This window comes from Bubalus bubalis, chromosome 22 (assembly GCF_019923935.1).
Source record: "Bubalus bubalis isolate 160015118507 breed Murrah chromosome 22, NDDB_SH_1, whole genome shotgun sequence".
Taxonomy (NCBI): domain Eukaryota; kingdom Metazoa; phylum Chordata; class Mammalia; order Artiodactyla; family Bovidae; genus Bubalus; species Bubalus bubalis.
In genome coordinates, this window is record NC_059178.1 from 53,522,665 (window position 1) to 53,543,782 (window position 21,118).

General features: G+C 37.2%; 1 protein-coding gene across 4 annotated transcripts in view; it reads left to right on the forward strand.

Moving 5' to 3' along the window:
• The first annotated feature begins 15,882 nt into the window (after positions 1 to 15,882).
• The window catches only part of CCDC102B (coiled-coil domain containing 102B), a 271,385-nt gene continuing 266,149 nt past the window's right edge, over positions 15,883 to 21,118 (forward strand). Inside the window, exon 1 of one of the 4 annotated variants that reach the window (XM_044934449.2) lies at positions 15,883 to 16,075. The gene's annotated coding sequence lies outside the window, so the exon portion shown is untranslated. The remainder of the gene's footprint in view (positions 16,076 to 21,118) is intronic. The other 3 variants (XM_044934448.2, XM_025273735.3, XM_006074220.4) reach the window with 3 other exon arrangements.

Sequence of the window (21,118 nt, forward strand, 5' to 3'; positions counted from 1 at the left end):
TCCTTTTCAAGCAGTGTACTGGAAATTGGAGATAAAGGGTAAGCAAGGCATGGGAACTGCTCTCAAGGAATTCAGAGTCAGAGGAGTACTGTAAAGAAATAGTTTAGACTTCTGGTCAAAACACTTTCTAGTTCTGGCCTTCAATGCAGCCTTTACAAATTTATCATTGCAAAGAAGAAAAAGGAGAAAACTCAAGGAAGCACCAGAACAAAAGAGAAACTGAGAAAATCTTGTGCTGGAATTTTGAAGAATCAAAGACAGTTTTATAAGGTAGATGCGATGTGTATGTGAAAAACTGATCTTCAGCATCTGACTTATCCTAAATTTTAATAGGGGTTATTCTGAATAATAAAATGAGGATGCTTTTCATGTTCCTGTTTAGCAACATACTAAGCATCCAGAGATGCTTAAAGCTCAACATTCAGAAAACTAAGATCATGGCATCTGGTCCCATCACTTCATGGCAAATAGATGGTGAAACAAAAGAAACTGTGACAGACTTTATTTTCTTGAGCTCCAAAATCACTGCAGATGGTGACTACGGCCGTCAAATTAAAAGATGCTTGCTCCTTGGAAGAAAAACTATGATCAACCTAGACAGCATATTAAAAAGCAGAGACATTACTTTGCCAACAAAGGTCCGTCTAGTCAAAGCTATGTTTTTTCCAGTAGTCATGTATGGATGTGAGAGTTGAACTATAAAGAAAGCTGAGTGCCAAGGAGTTGATGCTTTTGAACTGTGGTGTTGGAGAAGATTCTCGAGAGTCCCTTGGACTGCAGGGAGATCCAACCAGTCCATCCTAAAGGAAATCAGTCCTGAATATTCATTGGAAGGACTGATGCTGAAGTTGAAATTCCAATACTCTGGCCACCGGATGCGAAGAACTGACTCATTTGAAAAGACCCTGATGCTGGCAAAGATTGAAGGTGGGAGGAGAAGGGGACGGCAGAGGATGAGATGGTTGGATGGTATCACCAACTCAATGGACATGAGTTTGAGTAAGCTCTGGGAATTGGTGATGGACAGGGACTTGATGGACATGAGTTTGAGCAAGCTCCAGGAGTTAGTAATGGACAGGGAAGCCTGGCATGCTGCAGTCCATGGGGTCGCAAAGAGTTGGACACAACTGACCAACTGAACTGACTGAAGCATCCAGAGAACTGGACAGTCACTCTTGAGTGTGTTTCTATAATAGTGACAGAAGTTGTTTTCACAAACCTTGCCCTCATCCCTGAGTAGCTTGGTAAACAAAGAATGCAAATGCAAACACTTTACTCTGGTAGGAAAGTTTTATGCATACACATGTGTTTGTGTCTTTATAGAGGTGTGTGAGCTTGCAGTGTAACAAGAAATAATGAAAAGTATAGTCTTCATCACAAAAGAATTATAACAGTGTGACAATGGCAAAGCTTCTAGCAGTGCATCTTGGAAATTATATTTTTTCCATGTACTATGTCAGTAGATTGCTTAACATGACTCGAAAGTAGGGAGAGAATAATAAATAGTTATTTAAATTTTAAATTTTTATTTTTTCTTAAATTTGTGTTTTCATAGTAGTCTAGTAATACACATCATATATTGCCACAGTGGTAGAAATCTATATTTTATAGATGAGTTCATATATTGTGGGTTCACATTGAATTTGACTTGTTGGTGATTGCATAATCAAAATGCTTGCAGATGACTAATGTAGAGAAACAGACAATCATGCAGTAAGGGAAGGAAAAAAGCAATAAAAACGTAGCCAGCTATACAGATGAGTTATATTAGTAATTCTACAGAGTCTTGCTATTGATTATAAGGAGCTCTGATAACTTAGGCAAACTTGCTGTTTTTTATAAAAAAGAAAATGAACTGATTTTCTTTTTTAATAAAACAGCTTTGTTGAGATATAATTCATGTTCTGTATAGTTCACTCAGTTAAAACGTATAATTCAGTGGCTTTAGTTGATTCACAGTTGTGCACCCAACATCATGATCAGTTTTAAAATGTTTTTATCACCTAAGATGAAGGAAAGAAAAAAATTTTCTTCCTTTTACCAGTTAGTCTTCATTTCCCTCCAACCTCACCTGTATGCAAAGTATAGTCTAGTTTCTATGTATTTTACAATTCTGGACATTTCGTAGAAATGCAGTCATGCAACATGTCTTTTTCTGCCTTTTTACTTGACATACTTTTTTCAGGCTTCCTCAGTGTTATAGCAGGTACCAGCTCTTCATTATTTTTCTTTGCTAAGTGATAGTCCAACAAATAGGTATACCAAATTTTGTTTATACATTTATCAGTCAATGAGCATTTAAAAAATATTTTTGGCTATTATAAACAATGCTGATATGAACATTTGAGTACAAGTTTTTGTGTGGCTGGGAAAGAATGGAAACAATGAGAGACTGTATTTTCTTGGGCTCCAAAATCACTGCAGATGGTGACTGCAGCCAAGAAATTAAAAGACTCTTGCTCCTTGAAAGAAAAACTATGACCAACATAGACAGCTTTAAAAAAGCAGAGACATTACTTTGCTGACAAACATCTGTCTAGTCAAAGCTATGGTTTTTCCAGTAGTCATGTATGGATATGAGAGTTGGACTATAAAGAAAGCTGAGCCCCAAAGATTTGATGCTTTTGAACTGTGGTGTTGAAAAAGATCTTGAGAGTCGCTTGGACTTCAAGGAGATCCAACCAGTCAATCCTAAAAGAAATCAGTCCTGAACATTCATTGTAAGGACTGATGCTAAAGCTCCAATACTTTGGCTACCTGATGCAAAGAACTGACTCATTGGAAAAGACCCAGATGCTGGGGAAGATTGAAGGTGGGAGGAGAAGGGGACGACAGAGGATGAGATGGTTGGATGGCATCACTGACTCAAAGGACATGAATTTGAGCAGGCTCCAGGAGTTGGTGATGGACAGGGAAGCCTGGTGTGCTGCAGTCCATGGGGTCACAAAGAGTTGGACATGACTGAGTAACTGAACTGACTGAGGATTTTATTTCAGTTGCAGATATACCTAGTAATGGAATTGTTGGGTCATATGGAAATTCTGTGTTCAAAATTCTGAGGAACTATCAGATTGTTTTCCAAAGCAGCTGCACCATTTCAGATTCCTACCAACACGGTATGAGGATCATATTTCTTCTCATCCTTCTAATACCTGTTGTTATATGTCTTGTTGATATTAACTATCTTAGTGGATATAAAGTAGTATCTCCTTATGGCTTTGATTTGCATTTCCTAGTATCTAAGATGCTGAGCATCTTTCCATGTGTTTTTATCTGTTTATGTATTGTTTTTGAAGATATATCTATTCAAGTTCTTTGAACATTTATTAATTGGGTTATTTGTCTCTGTTGTTGAGTTGTAAAACTTCTTTATGCATCCAGGATGCTTGGTCATTATCACATATGGGATTTGCAAATATTTTCTCTCATACACTGGGTTGTTTATTTTCTTTTACTCTATAGTGTCCTTTCATGAACACAAAATTTTAAATTCAGGTTAAATTCAATTTATCTATTTTGTTATTGGTTATGCTTGGTGTCACATTAAAGAAGCCACTGCTAAAATCTATGGAAATGAAGATTCGTCCCTATGTTTATTTCTAAGTGTTTTATAGTTTTAACTCTTAAATGTAAGTATTTGGTACATTTTGAGGGGTTTTATTTGTATGTTTGGTGTGAGATAAAGGTCCGATTTCATTTCTTTGCATGTGGATATTTACTTGTCCCAGTCCTATAGGTTCAACAGATTGCCCTTTCCCCACCTTAGCAATCTTGACAAAAATCATTGGCCATTGACATGTAACTTTCTTTTTGGACTCTCAATTCTATTTCACTGATCTATATGTTCATCTTTATTCTAGCACCACACTGTTTTGATAAGGATTGCTTTGTAGTGAATTTTAAAACTGAGAAGTATATGTCTTCCAAGATTATTTGGCTGTTTGAATACTTTGCAATTACATATGAATTTTAGGATTATATTTTCTGCTTCTGCAGGAAAAAAAGGCTGCTGTGATTTTGATTTGATAGTAACTGCATTAAATCTGTAGATCATTTTGAGAAGCATTGCCATTTAACAATATTAAGTCTTCTAATTTTGATAATGAGATATTCTTTCCATTTATATATTAAAAAAATTTTTTTTACTGTTTTGACATCAGTGTTTTTTGGTTTTAGTGTACAGTACTTGCACTTTCTTGTTTAAATTTATTATTAGTTTTTTTCTTTTGGATGCTGTTGTGAATGGAATTGTTTTCTTAATATCCTTTCAGATTGTTTGTTGCTACTCTATAGAAAATAAGTGATATTTGTGTTAATCTTGTAGCCTGAAAATTTGCAGAATTTGTGTGCTCCAACAGTTTTAATATGGGTTCTTTAGTATTTGCTACTTATAAGACCACTTCACCTATGAATAGAGATATAGTTTATATCCAATTTTGATGCCTTTCAGTTTAGTTTTCTTGCCTAACTACTCTGGCTAGGACTTCCAACACAATATTGAACAGAAGTGGTGAAAGTGAGCATTCTTTCTCGTTATATTAGAGAGATAGTAGAAAGAAAACTTTCAGTGTTTTATGATTGAGCTTTATGTTAGGTATGGGCTTTTCATATCTACTGTTTATCATGTTGAAGATATTCCTTTCTATTCCTAGTTTACTGACTGTTTCTATCATAAAAGACTGTTGGATTTTGCAAACTGCTTTTTCTGGTATCTATATTGACATGATCATATGTACTTTTTACCTTCCTTCTATTATTAGTGGTGTATTACATTGATTGATTTCCATATGTTGAAATTTCTTTGTATTCCTAGAGTATATCTCACTTGCTTATGGTATACAATCTTTTTAATATGCATTAAATTCTAATTTATAGAATTTTATTCAGGAATTTTTTTATTCATATTTATAAAGGACATTGTGCTGCATTTTGTTGTGATGTCTTTGTTTGGCTTTGGTATTAGGGTAATGCTGGCTTTCTTGAATCAGTTAGGCAGTGTTACCTCTTCTATTTTTTTTTTTTAATTTTATTTTATTTTTAAACTTTACATAATTGTATTAGTTTTGCCAAATATCAAAATGAATCCACCACAGGTATACATGTGTTCCCCACCCTGAACCTTCCTCCCTCCTCCCTCCCCATTCCATCCCTCTGGGTTGTCCCAGTACACTAGCCCTTTTTGAAGGGCTTGAGAAGGATTGGTATTCATTCTTCTTTCAATGTTTTTTTAGAATCCATCTTCTGGTCCTGGGCTTTATTTTGTTTGGAGGTCTTTGATGATTCATTGTTCTTTATTTATTATAGATCTGTGAGATATTCTATTGTTTCCTTAGTCAGTTTTAGTAGTTTGTGAATTTATAGGAATCTGTAGATATCATTTAGGCTATCTAATTTGTTGATATATTATTGTTCATAGTACTTTCTTACAATCCTTTTAAAATTTGTTTGGTAGAAATGTCTCCACTTTTTATGTCTATTCCATTAATATGATTCTATTCTTTTATTTTTCTCTCTTTCTCATTAATCTGACTAACGGTCATCAATTATGTTGACCTTTTAAAGAACAGACTTTTGTTTTGTTCATGCTCTACATTTGTTTATTCTTCATACTGTTTATCTCTGATCTAATCTTTCTTATATTCTTTCTGCTAGCTTTGGGTTTAGTTTTCTTTTCTTTATAAATTTCCATAAGGAGTAAAGGCATTGATTGGAGCCACAAAGATCTCCTACTCTGTTTCAGTGGACATTCTCCTGGTTAATTATTTGCTTGGTTACCATAAACCTTTGCCTATCTTCCAGAGTTCCAGTAGGTGGATTCTGACAATTTTAGCATGTTGTCAGTGGTTTAACTTCAAAAATTGCCTAACCTACCATTTTGCTGATGTTATTTGAGACAGAAACATTTTGTATTCTCTTGAAATGGACAATTTTGCTGTAGATCTATGTTAATTCACCTATTCTCTGTCATAATATGTTCTGAAGAGGCTTGGACCTGTGTCAGAAAAATGACTTTATGCTAATCACATCAGATGAGTGAGAAGTAGTACATTGATGACCTTGCTAAGACACATGCTCTACCAAGAATCGAAGAGAAACTCTACCATATCAATAAAAGTTAGGTATACAGGGCAACACCACCATGATAAAGGAAATACAAATTATCTATTGGTCATCTGTAGTGATTAATTAATGATATCATGAATGGTATATAACAAGATGTCTTCATTACTTATTTGATTATGGAGTTCAGGGATAATAGTCTTATTTGTATTTTCTAATCTCTCAAAAGAAATATCCATTAATTATGTAATAAATGTTTTTGACCAAAACATATTTAAGTACTCAAGAAATTAATATGAGAAGGCTGAGTGAGTGGACAAAAAAATCTGGACATGTAATTTTTCTTTGCTGAAGTCAAGATTCTTTATCTGTAAAATAATGACTTTATTATACTAGTTGTTTTCCAAAGTGCTCCTTAGAGTCTGGGGAGTCTGTGGATGATCTCCAAGGGCCATTGTTGGAGGAAATTAGATATGAGGAGACTTTCCAAGTGGGCAGGTATCCAAACCTTCCTCCAAGCATTAATGGAAGAAGTTCCACTTTTGATATACAAGACTTCTGTGCAATATTACTGTATTTTTTATTCTTAAAAGAAAGGCTTTTACTACATTAAAAACATTTTGAAAGCCAATGTGAAAAATAATTTCTTGGGTTAATTCTGACTATAAACTGTCAAAACACTAAAATATAATTGTTATTTTTTTAAGTTGCTGGCAGTGTCATTTCACTTTGGCCTGTATAAAGATTTGCAGAATAAATAGAAGGCAAAAGTATCCAGTATGGGTATTTTAAAAGATTTTTCATAACAACACTTATTGCCAAGCCTTGTATATTATTTCAGGTAAAGTGATAATATACATTATCACTAAAATTATTTTTAATTAATTTTAATTTTGAGATTTAAGAGATATTATAAATAGAATAGTCCTTGAAGTATTCTGAGTGTTTATTTAAAAAATCAACAAATAAAAGATCATAAAAACACAAACTTCCTTTATTACAGTTATCTTTTGTTAATTTTCTGTTGTGTAACCAGAAAGATAAATTTTCTGGTCTGAATTTTCCAATCTGAACCAGTAACAATGCAATTTCTGCTTGAAGAAACAATTATAGTCCTGTTCTTATACTATCCTACCAAATACATTGTCATCATTGAATTCTCTTGGGAAGATGTTTAATCATGTTTATAGGCACAATTTTAGCATATTTTTATTTTTGAACTTCAAGGATTGGATTAAACTATACATTTTTATTTGACTCATCACCAAATTGTTTCTGTTTTTATTGATTTGGAACATTTTAAAATTCATGAAAAAATTAACATATACATCTCTGCATACTTATTGTGTAGGAATATACCAAAACAAAATTGCCTTCAAAAGTATTTTTAAAAATATGAACCTCAATTCTTTATTTCTTTTCTCCCATAGTTTTCCAAAGTCAGTAGAAATTAAGCTTGGGTAATGGGATATATGTATTGAAAATATCGGTGTCTTTATTTAATTAGCTAGTGGTTCTACATAGTTCATTTTTACTTAAGTTAAACCATTGTTTTTGTTTATCTTTTGCTTCTGTGTTAGAGTTTAATATTCTCAGTCATGCTTGATCTTTATCAGAGGTTAATTCCCCTCTAGCAGTTCAGAGTTGCCACTGTAACACTCTAATTTACAATAGCTGGAAATAAAAAAAAAAATTGAATTTTGCAATAGTGCTTTGCCAGAATTAAATAAAATCCTGAGGGACATTTCCTCCTTTAAAGTGCTTAGAATAAAAAGAATATCATTCACTTCTTTCATGTTTGCTGTATAGTCAAATCTATATGATAATGGTGATGATGATGTTACTGTTATTTTTATACCTGCCATTTAATTGCGTGTATGCTATATGCCAGGGGCATCCTCGGTGGCTCAGCAGTAAACAATCCACCTACAATGAAGTAGTCGCAGGAGGCGCAGGTTCAATCCCTGGATCGGGAAGATCCCCTGGAGAAGGGCATAGCAACCCACTCCAGTATTCTTGCCTGGAGAATTCTATGGACAGAGGAGCCTGGCGGACTACAGTCCATGGGGTTGCTAAGAGTTGGACACGACTGAAGCGACTTAGCATGCACACATGCACACATATGCCAGGCTCTGTTGGAGTCTGTTTTTGCAGATTCAGAAGAATCTTTACCTCCCTGTGTTGCAGGTGAGGTGTTGGTGTCAGTGGAGGCTGCTGTAGAGGGGACATTTGTTACCCAGCAGACCTGGCCCCTGAAGGGACCCCGGACAAGGAGTTTGTGAGCCTGATTCAGGAGGTTTCCCACTGTGCTGTGTGCATGGAGATCAGGAAAGCAAGCTCTAGATACCACAGGTGCTTTACTTTAAGTCTTATTTTTGAGTGGATTATTTCTTCCTTCTTCAGGGTCTCCTATTTTCCTGAAGCTTTGCCATACTTTTTACACTTTGTTACTTCACTCGCTGAATGTTAAATTGTACTCTTTCAAGAAAAAATGATTCTTGGCATTATCAGTTTAGACGCATCAAGGAGAAGCTCTTTAGTTTTTGAATATGTGGTCATTCTGGAGTTTAAGTCACCAAGAAAAGTTGATCATGACATTGTAAAACGACTTAGAAATGGGTTCCCTGCTGTAAAAACGTCTTCTGTAATGTTTAAACATTTTTGTTTTCATTCCCTTTGCATTTGATACCCTAACATGCACAGATTGCATGAGGGACTGTGTTTGAAAAGTGTGAGTAGAGTGGTGGTGGGGTGTGTGTGTGTGTCTCTGTGTGTGAGAGAGAAAGAGATTAAGAAGCTTAATGGGAGTATCCAGTCCAATTTCCTGGCTGTATACATGGGGAAAACAAGGCTGGGAATGAGAGAATCCCTTTACGCACAGCTGACAGCTCATTCGCAGAGCAAAGCCGTGGCTTGGTCTCACCCTCCCACTGCTCCATCACGCTAAACAAAGAATCTCCACCAATAGAGTTTTTGCCCCTTAGGGGACAGCTGGCAATGTCTGGAAACATTCTTGTCATCACAGTTTGGATGGTCTGCTGGCGACTAATGGGCAGAAGCCAGGGATGCTGCTAAACACCCTACAGTGCACAAGACAGTCCACATAACCGTTATTCGGTCCAAACGTCAACAGTGCTGAGTTTGAGAAATCCTTCCAAACCGTGAAGTATATCACGCTGTGATTCATTAAGACGTGACAAACTGACTTCTATGAGCTTGATCAACACCCAGTGACTGAATGTTCAATCCTAATTATGTAAAATATATCTGATGATTTAAAAGGAAATTACTGTCTCTGGCCCATTGTCTCATAAGTACGTATTCCCAAGGATTGTTCAACGTCTCACAAAGATGAATTTATTATAATTGCACAAAGTCTCACTGAGAAGTTCACCACATGCTTAATACAAGCCCATGTAACATATCTAATCGTTTTCATTAGGCCTATGAGTTGGGCACCAGAGCAAGATCATGACCATGAAGCTCCCATGCAGAGAGGCAACAGAAGAAATTATATCATCAAACTGATTGTGCTCATATCTGCTTCCTGCTCCTTTTTAGAATACAAAAAATTTGCTTTAAAATATTTTGAAGACATTGAAATTAAGTCAACAGACTACTTTAAAAAAATAATTAACTATAGGGATAGTTAGGGAGTTTGGGATGGACATGTACACACTGCTGTATTCAAAATGAATCAACAAGGGCCTACTGTATAGCCCGTGGAACTCTGCTCAGTGTTATGTGTCAGCCTGGATGGGAGGGGAGTTTGGGGCAGAATGGATTCATGTATATGTATGGCTGTGTCCCTTCCCTGGTCTCCTAAAACTATCACAACGTTGTTAATCAGCTGTACCCCAACAGAAAATAAAAGGTTTAAAAAATAATTAGCACTAATGATAGCTTTAATTACTTAATGTTGGGTCTGTTTTAAGCACTTTATATACAGTGTCCTTTTTTTTTTTTGCAAGGAAGCCAATTTTGGTTGTGATTGAAATGCACTAGGTGATTTGAAATCAGATTAGAAACGAGTATGCACAAAATCATGGAGCACGCTGTCACTGTGCAAATACATCCTTCATCAATCAAGAGACAGGCTGGGAAGCCACATCTTTTATTAAACTAATTTGTGCCTATCCACATCCATCAGTCACATACATCTGCATGTCAATGTGTGAGTCTCACTGCTGAGTTAGAGAAAGTATTACTTCTCTCTCATTATTCTAGAAATGGAAATCATTGGCTCACAGTGTCCAGAGTTTCTTTACAAGCACAACGTACAATTTGTAATACAAAGCCAACTCTATTTGTATTTTTTCAATTGAGGGAAAAGTTAAGGCAAAAGATGTAATAAAAGTAAATCAGATCCCTGATAGAACATATTTTAAAAAGAAGAGGCCCTGGTATCAGATAGACCTCAAAGTCATGTCTCTGAGAATGTCAGTCCCTTCATTCATAAAACATTACTGAGGCAATTATATGTGGCTTTAGGATAACCTAAAAATACTGTTAATGATATTAAAATTGTAACAATTAAAAGTTAACAAAACAGCTGAATCCAAGGTCCACAGGAAAATCTTTTCCATTTGTCATACTTTGTCAATATTTCTGTTTTTCTTACTTGGTCAGTGAGAGGCATACACGTGTAATGTTTGGCACTATTCTTTCAATTATAAAAACAGAAAAAAAAATAGGAAAAAAATTTAAATCACCAAACACTAGTTCAGTGTTTTAGAGTATATCTTTCTAATTCATTTTCTCTACAAGTTGCCCCATCTTGAGATACCCTCATTAATTTTGTTTTCTTCATTGCTTTTATAGGTCATCCATACATTTATTCACCTATCCATTTATACCTTCATTCGTTTACTCATTGACTTATTTTCCTATTTGCAAAAGATTGGAAGACAAACACAGCCTTATATCCTTAGGAACTTTACGAGACTTCCTTGGTGATCCAGTGGTTAAGAATCCACCCACCAACACGGGTCATGGGTTCGACCCCTGGTTGGGGAGGATCCCACATGCCCTGGGGAAACTAAGCCCATGCACCACAACTGTTGAGCCCATGTTCTAGAGCTCCTGCTCTGTGACAAGAGAAGCCACCAGGAGGAGAAGCCCACCCACCACAACTAGAGTAGATCCTGTTCACTGCAGCAGGAGAAAGCCCGTGTGCAACAGTGCAGACCCAGCACAGCTGAAATAAATATTTTAAAAAATAAAAATAATAAAAAATTCACAGTTAGCTGAGGAAACACACATGTAAATAAGTCATGAGCATCGCCTTTGGCTGCAGCATCAACTATTTCCGTGGGAATCAGGAAAGGCCTCGTGGTGGAGACGGTGAGAAACAGCTGTAAAACTGGGTAAAGGTTGCTGCGGGGGTTTTCAGTTTCATGGTTTCTTCAGCCTTCCTCAACTAGGTGATAAGGATCCCAAGGAAAGTCCGTTCTGATGAGAACTTATTCCCCATGGTTCCTGCAGTTAGATGCTGTTACAGCTCTTTATTGGCCTGCAGTTCCCACGCTAATAAAGAAGGCCGGAGGAGAAACCTGATGCCAGTGGGTTACAAGGATAACTTCTCTGCTTCTCCCATCCCCAAAGTCCACATGAGCCAACCGTGGTCCCAGCTCCTCCTGTCCTTCCCACTGTGACTTCCTTCTAAGTCCTGACCTCTTGACCTTACAATCAGTTAAAGAATGCTTCTCTGGCTTTCCTGGTGGCTCAGTGGTAAAGAATCCGGCTGCCGATGCAGGAGACGCAGGTATGATCCCTGATCTGGGAAGATCCCCCAAGCTTTGAAGCAGCTAAGCCCGAGCGCCACAACTACTGAGCCTGTGCCCTAGAGCCCGGGAGCCACAACTACTGAGCCTGTGCTCACTAGAGCCCCTGGTCCACAGCAAGAGAAGCCAACCCCGAGAAGGCCCTGCTCCCCGAGACTAGAGAGAGGCCTGTGCAGCAGTGAAGACCCAGCACTGCTGCTCCTGCTGCTAAGTCGCTTGAGTCGTGTCCAACTCTGTGCAACCCCTTAGACGGCCTCCTACCAGGCTCCTCTGTCCCTGGGATTCTCCAGGCAAGAACACTGGAGTGTGTTGCCATTTCCTTCTCCAATGCATGAAAGTGAAAAGTGAAAGTGAAGTCGCTCAGTCATGTCCAACTCTTAGCGACCCCATGGACTGCAGCCTACCAGGCTCCTCTGTCCATGGGATTTTCCAGGCAACAATACTGGAATGGCATGCCGTTGCCTTTTCTGGAAGACCCAGCACAGCTAAAATTAAATATATACGTTAAAAAAAAAAAAGAAGACTGCTTCTCCACTTCGAGCCTCCTGTCCTTGTTCATGGAAGGAAGAGGCAGCCCCATGAGCAAGACAAAGCTTCCCCAAAAATGTTCTTCAGACTCTCACTCTCATCTCACTGGTAAAGTCGTACTGTGTGGCCAAGTGTGTTCATACTGGGAGTCTTGGTAACATAAGGTGTTTTTTTGTTCTGCTTTTTAACCTGACTACACTGTTGCCCCAAACAAAAATAAAAATTCTTTTTGTAGGGAGGAAGTAGAGAAATAATACTCATGAGCAAATATCAGAATTCACCGGGAAGACCTAACATATAAAGTGAAACTGGAATAAACACAAAAATCAGCTTTAAATGATGTGTGCAGAGTGCCTTAAGCTATTGTGAACTGGCCAGCAAATTATGAAAACTCCAAGGCTGAATTTTCTCCTCCTTTTTAATTAGGTGCCTCTTCCTTTTTATGGGATATGGAATGTTAACATAATGGGGTGTGTGTGTGTGTGTGTGTGTGTGTGATAAGTCATAGTGGCAGTGCGCTGTCTGAACTAAGACGGAGGTGAGGGACAACCTTGCTTCTACGATGCTGAAAGGTACCATGCTGTCAGTCAACAAAGCATTTGTGAGCCAGGTTTGGCCATAAGGACAAAGCAGGACACCTACTCCACTTTCTGACCCCAAGGAAAGTAAAGCTGTATGGAACAAGAGAGCCTTCACTCCACAGTTCCAACTGAGACAGTGCCTCCATACACAGTCAGATTTTACTGGCTTAATTTACAAATTTGCCAGTAAAATAATTGATATGTTAAAACATAAATCTGGTTGGTGTGAATTCAAAAGAGCTGGGGGAGATGAAGTGGAGATAGACAAATAGACATTCTTTCAGGATTTGCTATGAAAGTGTGTTGTCATATTCAAAGGGTGAAGAGGAGTGAGGACTCAAGAATAATAAAATTGTTTCTAGCTCCAGAGACTGGATAGTGGCATACAAGACTAAATAAACATTAATCAAGAAATGTTGCATTCTGGCAAATATATTTTGAAGAAGGGATTTGATAAGATGGTTAAAAATCAGAGATTTCAAGTAGCAGGAGTATTAGAAATAAGCAACTGTAACTCTTACTAAGGGCTTCATAGGTGGCGTTGGTGGTAAAGAACCCACCTGCCAATTCAAGAGATATAAAAGATGTGGGTTCAAGCTCTGGGTCAGGAAGATCCCCTGGAAGAGGGCATGGAAACCCACTCCAGCATTCATGCCTGGAGAATCCCATAGACAGAGGAGCCTGGTGGGCTACAGCCCACAGGTCACAAAGGTCTGGGTCACAAAGAATCAAACATGACTGAAGCGACTTAACACACACAACATGAGCTCTTACTAAAGATGTAGAAGAACAAGCTTGGAGGCAGAGAGATCATTTCGGAAGACACTGCAGTGATCCAGACAGGTTATGACTGTTACCTGAACCAGGATTGTTGTAGGGGGAAGAGAGAGGACTGGGCAGATTACTGAAGTAAAATCAAAAGCAAGTGATGCTGCATTGAATACAGATAGAAGTCAAGGATGACGTCCAGAATATATATATATATATATATATATATATATATATTTTTTTTTTTTTTAGCAAAGTGTAAGACAGGTTGGCATTACTGAGGCAAACGATGCAGCTAGTCCATGGAAAGATGATGATTTCAGTTTTAAATAACATGATGCTATATTGTCATCTTTTCTAGTAGCAGAGTATAGTGTGTTGATATATATGAGTGTTGGAGACTCAGAAAAGGATTGGATCCAAATGTAAGTATTTGGAAATCAGTCGGAAGGAAAGGTGATCATTGAAACCGTTAGAATGGGTGACATTATCCAGAGAGGTAATAGATTTACATGTAGACACACTGAAGGATGTAAAGATGAGGGGGAAAGGGCCACCTCCAGAGAGAGGGGAGAGAAAAGTGAGCAGTCACAAGGGAGACCAGGAGGATGTAGTGCTGAGATCCGAGAAGTCTTCACGTCGGTGCTGTGGTGAACAATATCAAGGGCTACATAGGTGCCGAGTAGCACGGAGGCTGAGAGGAGTCTATGAAATAAAAAATAGTGCCTGTGTGTGAATGCGTGTGCCTGTGTGTGTGGAGGGGCAAGTATGTGTTTTCAGAGACAGTCACTTTGGTGAGTTAAAGGGACTAGTGGGCAGATTAAGTGGTGTTCTTGGCTGTAAAGATGTCTTTCAGTTATCTTACCGTGAAACAGAGGAGAATGCTAACTACAAGGGACGATGACCCACCTGAAAGCAAGATCCATTGGCATACCTGAGACTCGCCGAAGAACTGATGGTGTTTAAGATCTCATGGGGAAAACCCAGAGGAAAGGAGAGTTCAGTGAGAGAAGGGTATAGTAACTGAGCACATCTTCTAAAAAGACAGGATGGAAGGAAACCTCAGAGGGTTCACTTTCTGTTGGGGAGCGGTCATCCCTCCATTGTATCAGGAAGAATGAAAGGATGTTCTTCACTAGAAAATAGATGACGGATCTGTTATACAGTGGGACTTCCCTGATGGCTCAGCAGGTAAAGAATTGGCCTGCAATCCAGGAGACACCCCAGATGCAAGTTTGATCCCTGGGTCGGGAAGATCGCCCGCAGAAGGAAATGGCAACCCAGTCCAGTATTCTGGCCTGAAAAATCCCATGGACAGAGGAGCCTGGTGGGCTACAGTCCATGGGGTTGCACAGTCAGACATGGCTGAGTGGCTAAGCACAAGCAGGTTATACAGCCACGAATATTCCTCTGGATTAAAAAGGGAGAAAGAATAAAATCATTTGAAAATATTAACTCCCTAACTTTCAAATGCTGTTTTCATGCTATTTATTAATATAAGAATACAGTGACTGTGTTTCTTCTGCCCTCTCCTCTGAAAAATACTTTGGACATTCCATGCTGTTAATTCAACTAGAAAAAAATTTTTTTTTTGTGGTCTGCCATCACCCATTCATCAGAACACTTCCTGACAGCTGCATCATGTCGCTGGAAGGTCACTCCATTTGTTTTTTTATTTTTTCCCCCCAGGCCAAGGGCCAGAGAGCTCTCTTTGGCAGCCCAGGAGACTGCAGCTCACAGTTCTTGCCTACACGACTGGAATCAAAGGTTCTGACATACGGTTTCTGTACCTTGATTTCTATACCCAAGTGGTTTATTACATATTCTTTTTTCTTTGGGGGCACAATCTAATAAAGATCAGACTGAACCAATGATGCTTCCTATTGTTCCTGTCATCTGCATTATAATCTTTCTTTAAATCTTTTGCAGATAGATTCTTTTTGCTTTGCCAATTTTTCTGTTACTGCTGCAAGTTATGCAAATTGCTATTAAACATTAAACACACTGGTGGGTGATGAAGGGGTGAGTGTTTCTGCCTTTATTATGCACAGTAAAATTTCAAATAGGTTGTGTAGAAGCATTAGATTACGGTGCTGAGTTAGGGAACAGTAAAACGATTTCCTTTTGGATCGCTTACTTGTGATCCACGGAGGGTGTTGTGGTATTGGTTTTGATAAAACTTCACAACCAATGGGAATCTTCTTCGAGTTAGTGTGGAGTGGCCTTAATGCTGGAAATAATCCTGTTGGCCTGGACCCCAGAGCTATGCAGATGAGAAAAGGATGCAGGGAATTCTCCTGTTTACACATGTGTCTGTAACACTGAGCCGCCGGAGCAGCCCAGCCAGCCCAGAGGGTAAGATGCTTAATAACCTTGTGGCTTTTTATTTAATTTTTATATTTTCCTGCTGGGGCAGAACCTGTGTTGTTTTCGGAGCAAAGAAAAAGACAGTTGCTTATAAGATCCAAAACAAAACTACCATAGGTCTGGAAAGCAGAGGGAATGGATGTTTCTTCTTAAAGTGGATGTGATTTCTTCCCTCCCTCTTCTATTTCCCACATTGGTATTATTTCTCCTGGCAGCTTGTCATACATTTCCAGTTTTGTAAAAAAAAAAAAAAAAACACTGTATACTAACAAAACTCAGGTAAGATTTTTCAACTCTAAATTTAGACAGTAAGATAATATGTTGACAGTAAGACCTTGTCTTGTAGTTCCAAATGAATGAGTTAGCCAATGTGTTTGAAGTAGTTTATATTCTTAGAGTAAAAATAAAGTAGAATTTCTATGCAAATCCTCCTACGTATGTCTCGTGCATTTAGAGTTATTTTCATTTTGCTGGTCCGTGTCCTGAATTCCTGTCACTGTTAGCAGAAAAGTATACTTTAAACTTAGCACTAATATTGATTTCTCTAAGTTACCTGGGTAGTGTGGAGAAGAGACATAAAATAATACAATCCTATATAAAATAAAAGGAAATGGATATTTAGAGAAATTCATTACAGAACTGAAGAAATCATAGCCTCTGGGAAGTATTTGCTTATGTTTCCTGCAAAGATAAATTATGAAATGAAGGTTGAGTGAGCAAAGCTGTTAAATAGAAATAAAAAGGAGATATTCTTTTAAACAATATAATTATAAATGTGTAACATAGCTTTGAAATGCACGGTGATATTTCTTGATAGTCTTGCTTATAGGAGCACTAGCTTTCCTGTTTTCTACAATCATCTGAATACACTTTTGCTAATATTTTTGTGGGATAGAGCATTGTTACAACTTTTGATTAAATATTTTGTGGTTAATCATTTTATTGTCAAATATCCTCACATATAAATTAGTTTCTAATTCTGACTTTTCTCCATAGTTTTACAGAAGCATTAGGTTAGAAAGGAGTTTTGAAAACTTAGTGATACAACAGTTGTATAAGTTTTGTGTAATTTTGCAATATTGATTTAATATCAATGTGTATTTGAGTATTTGGAAAAATGTTTTATGTTTATGAATTGCATTTCCTCCAAAACTTTAAAAAGTAGCTTCCTTGTGAGATAACATCATTCAGTGGGGTCTCTTTTGAATCTTTCATGTGTTTTCATTGGATTCAGTATTTCTTTGACACAGGGACATAGCTTGTGGTACCTCACTATGGGTGTAGCCTTGAAATTTATGATTTTACAGACATCTTGAAAGAAAAGTCTGGATGCCTGAGTTGAAGTTTAAAAAATCAGTGGAATTTCCACAGTGATAAGAGAATAGACTATGTAGGATTTTAATACCTTTAAACCATGAAATTTTTGCACCTTGTTTTATCTCCCTGGATATGTTCCAGTGTCTCCTAGTTTATAGTCTATGGGAACTTGAATAGAATTTGTATCCTACTGTTGTGTGAAAATTGTATAAACCTTTATCACATTGAATTGGTTCAGAGTACTTTGTAGGTCTATTATACCCTTCTACTTTTCTGTCTACTTTTCTTTCTATTAATTTTTGAGCATTTGATACTGAAACTCCAATTAAAAATCTTATCTACTTAAACAAATGATTGTAATATATAGTGGAACTACATGTAACTTTGTATTTCCCAAGTCTCCTGTAAATCTGCTATCATACTTTCATAATCTAAAAAAGAAAAAAATCAGTGGAACTTGAATAGTAGCTAACAACCCAAAAGACTCTTCTATAATATAGAAGTGGTTGGAGCAAAGTGTTTTAAGACAAAAATTAATATAGAGCCAGGTAGGCTAGGGATGAGTAGCCCATCATCCCAGTAGCCCATCTGCTCCCATCTCACTGGAGCAGAAAAAATATATACCTTTTGAGTAGTAGACACTGTGTTCAATAGAAAGAAGGACAGAGCTATGGAGCATCTTACAACTCACACATTAATTTTGTCCTTATATAATATACAGAGATGGCAATTACAGATTTCTGAAGATGCAAATTTCTTCTACTCATCCTCTTCTTCCTTCTTCATCATCTTATTCTTCTTAACCATAAGCTTCTTCTTCATCGCTGAAATATTTTCAACATGTAAGTGGGCTTCTGTGTGCAAGGTAATTACATATGTATCTACAATTTTGACAGCTATGCAATCAAATGAACTTCATTTTACACAGTATCTTCATGTTATACATAAAGGAATCTGATGTTCAAAAATGTTAGATGATTTCTTTAAAGCCACAGATATAGTAAGTGAAGCAGGATTCCAAACAATGTCTTTCTGGCTCCAGAGCTCTTCCACTCTGCTTCACTGGTATTTTAGGAATGTAAATCTGGCAGGAGTTAGCGAGATGGTTGGGAGTGGGCTTCGGGGTGAGCGAGCCCCAGGAGCGGGTGGTAAGACCACAGGCAGATCAATTCCAACAACTGTAGACCAAGCCAATCACATCCCCCTCAGGTGGCCCGCTCTTGCCTTTGGAATAGAAAGAAGAAAATAAGCACTCTTTACATTTAAGTTGGCTATTCAGCTCTTTTGTTTGTCTCTGTTATTTTCTTGAATGTTGTATTCATACTCAAAGAAGATATATTTTGATTTCTCAAAGGAAATTTCATCTCTGATTTTCATCTAATATTACTTATTCACAAATGAAATACATGAAGTGACTGGAAATGAAATGACATTGGGAACACACTGCATTCCTTTTTTTAAAATGTGGGCTATGAATGAATGCCTAGTGACCCCATCTTCTTAAAATTATGGAGATACAATTATTACCAAAGAAAATTATCCTATAAGTTTTATTTCAGTGGGTGAAGAGCATATATAAAATTTATGCTGCTAATAGATTATGTTGAGAAGAGTGTACAGGTAGTAAAAAGAATAGAACCTATTAACAATACTTTCCCCTTCAATTAGCCAAACTTTAAACGTATTATTTTGCTTTTCCTCTAAAGAGCACAGAACTAGTTTCTTCAATAGCATTCATTTTCTTCTTCTCTATTTTTAAGTATTTTTAATGAAATAAAATTATAAAAGTTCCTTATGTTATAATAATGAGTTTTGGATATATATGTATAATTTCTATGATATCATTTTAGAAATGTACTATTTTAGAAGCTTGCTATCACTTAAGTAGGATTTATTGAAGTAATATCTTTTGTCAAGCATCCAAAGAGATGAAGATAGTTGAAATGTAAAGACTCATCCTTTTAAACTTTTCATTGTTAAAATTATTTGTCATTTCAAATGCTTTGGTCACTGGCTTTATGATATTATAATTATTCAATTAAATTAAGTAACTAGATCTAGGCTGACTTCCAAGACTCTTTCCCAGAGAGGGGATTTTGTATAGCCCCATCCTCTGTGGCCTCACCGATTATAGATGCTCATCTGTGATCAAGTGTGAATTGAGAATTTGGTTACTAAAAAAAAGAAATTGGTATTTTATTGGAGAAAATCAGACCATCAAAGAGAAGATGGGTTGGGCTCAAGGCCATTTGACTGAAATCATAGTTTTGCAGAGGATTATTCATCTTTCTGTATGTGTAAATATTACCTGTGTGATTTATAATCAATGACATTTGCCAAGAATTGCTGTTAGATATAACAAAGATATACAGATATTTGAAATTAAAGTTCTAATAGAAGCATTTTTTTGGTATGTGAAGACAGAGATATCCTTAATATTGGGTAGGAAAAATATGCTCATTGCAGAACTTACAAATAGTATTTTATCCTAATGCTTGCTTTTAATTTGTAGAATTAAAGTTTCAAAAAAAAATAGAAGTGAGTCTGTCAGCCACTGACTCATGAACATATGTTTCTAAGATGCAGGAACCATTTAGAAATGTAACAGGAGGTAAAGTGACAATATTTCAATGAAGAGGAGCCTGAAACAACTTTAGTTTTTATGGAAATAGTTCTGAGGGTTTTTCACAGAGTCTTTCATTTCCTCCCTTAGTGAATTTAGGATTATGAAGGCATTATGTCAAAAGTTGAATTTCTGATGGCTGCCAAAGTTCTAATGGCTTTATTATTCAGTGTAGATTCATAGATTCCTTTCTTCTGTTTGCTCATCATCTGAAAGAGGTAAAAACATAACTCACATATTGTAAGTGCTCGGGGGATAGTAACCCTTTGTAGCAAAGACGAAGGGTGACAGTGGAAGCACCAGACAACCCCTGGAGTTTAACATAGTTCTGGAAGATTCTATTTATAAGCTTTTCCTAGGTAGAAGCTTGAGTAATTGCAGGTGTTGTATAAGGATTCAGGTGTGCTTCATTCCATCTTTTTTTAAAAATCTTTTTTAAAAAATTATTTATTTATTTTTGGCTGCACTGGGTCTTCATTACTATGTGTGAACTTTCTCTAGTTGCGGCAGGCAGGGGCTACTCTCTAGTTGCAGTGGGCTTCTCATTGCAGTGGCATCTTGTTGCAGAGCACAGGCTCTAAAGTGTGGGCTCAGTAGATGTGGTGCATGGGTTCAGTTGCTCCATGGGATCTTCCCTGGCCAGGAACCGAAGTGTCTCCTGCATTGAAAGGCAGACTCTTATCCACTGGACCACCCTTCATTTCATCCTTAGTTCAGGATCTCCTGGAGGTTAAACTAACAACAGAACTGAGTCAGGCCAAAACCAGACAGCATAGAGCTGCTCTCATCTCATTCTCAGATGCTGCCCAGGCTTCTCTGTTCTTTTTACAATGACAAAGATTAAGTTATAAAACTTACAATTGAGTGGACTGAAAACACTGATTGTGGCAACTATGACTTAATAAATGGATCTAAGGATGTTGACCCTGTATGAATCTACTTACCGGCTTCTGAAGCTTGGATCAAAGTGAAAGTGAAAGTGAAGTTGCTCAGTCGTGTCCGACTCTTTGTGATGCCATGGACTGTAGCCCTCCAGGCTCCTCTCTTCATGAGACTTTCCAGGCAAGAATACTGGAGTGGGTTGCCCTTTC